We start from the raw sequence: 1457 nt of genomic DNA, 5'->3' as shown, positions 1-1457 counted from the left end.
ACCGCCGGCTCCATGCCCGGACCCCAAGCCTGGGCCCATCGCTGCACCTCGCAGGGCAGCAAGGCTCCGTCTGCAGGGCTCCCTGCGTGGCTCTGGATGCCACGGTAGTATTTGTTTTCTTAAAAGTCAAAACATGTTTCACCCTAGCCGGTTTGGCTCAGTGGATAGAGCATCCGCCTGCGGACTGTAAGGTCCGGGTTCAATTCCCGTCAAGGGCATGTACCTCGGTTGCCTGGCCGGGGCCCTGGACATGAACTGGAAATTCATAAAAAACATTGTCCCCAGGCATGGCTCAGTGGTTTGAGCGTCCATCTCTGAACCAAGAGGTCATGGATCAATTCCTGGTCAGGGCATAACCTATTTCCTCTATGAAATCAATAAAAATATATTTGAACAAATTAACATTGGCCAATAAATACATAAGAAAACATGAAAGCTCACTAGAAGTTAAAGAAAAGCAGATGGCCGAAACCAGTTTGGCTCAGTGGATAGAGCGTCGGCCTGCGGACTGAAAGGGCCCAGGGTCGATTCCGGTCAAGGGCATGTACCTTGGTTGTGAGCACATCCCCAGTGGGGGATGTGCAGGAGGCAGCTGATCGATGTTTCTCTCTCATCGATGTTTCTAGCTCTCTATCTCTCTTCCTTTCTCTCTGTAAAAAATCAATTAAAAAAAAAAAGCAGATGATAACCAGACCCCGTATTTTGGCCGGCGGCCCTGGCAGGCTGCAGTGCTGGCTGAGGCGTCCTGAAGCCGGCACTTTGCTTATATTGCTCGTGGGTGTATAAAAGGATACATCTTGCCGGAGGGCAGCTTTGCAGGATGAATTAAAATTATTTAAAAGCTTCATACTCTCGGACTCAGCAATCCTCTCCCTGGGAGAAATTTCTTAAGGAGCCCAGAGAGGGACCTAATGATCTGATCTGTAGGAACACTCACCACAGCACCATTTATGAAATGAGAGGAAAACGGGAAGACTCGAGGTGTCCAGGAATAGGGAATTAGGACAAACGACGGGTCAGCGACTTATAAAAGATTTTTACTAACGGGAAAATGCTGTGTCACAATAAACAGAAAAGGCAATGATAAAACATACAATATTATCCAAATGACGAGAAATAAAGGGTGTCCCAAAATTCACGCAAGAAGTAATTTTGATAGAAAACACAGGTTTATAATAAAAAATTATAAATTTTTTATTGATTCATAAAGTCTACAGTATAGGGTTCTGTATGGAATAGCACATCGGGTAAATGGCCTCCACGGCTTTGCTGGCACATACGCAAAGCCATGGTCTTCATTGGTCTTCACTGTGCCTGCTCCTGGGCCATAATTTGTACTTGGTAATGCTTATCAAATTGAAGGGATTGAAATCAAAGGGCAACAGATATTAGAATCTGATTCAATAAACCAAGTAAAATTAGACTTTTATTTTTTGTTGTTGTTATTGTTAGTCCTC

The 1457-nt window shown here is 44.8% G+C and overlaps 1 protein-coding gene across 1 annotated transcript in view; it reads right to left on the bottom strand.

Moving 5' to 3' along the window:
* Positions 1–1457, bottom strand: part of NDRG4 (NDRG family member 4) — a 63342-nt gene that overhangs the window by 39776 nt on the left and 22109 nt on the right. The window lies entirely within an intron of this gene.

Source organism: Myotis davidii, unplaced genomic scaffold, assembly GCF_000327345.1.
Source record: "Myotis davidii unplaced genomic scaffold, ASM32734v1 scaffold590, whole genome shotgun sequence".
NCBI lineage: Eukaryota > Metazoa > Chordata > Mammalia > Chiroptera > Vespertilionidae > Myotis > Myotis davidii.
This window is presented reverse-complemented; position numbering and strand designations above follow the sequence as displayed.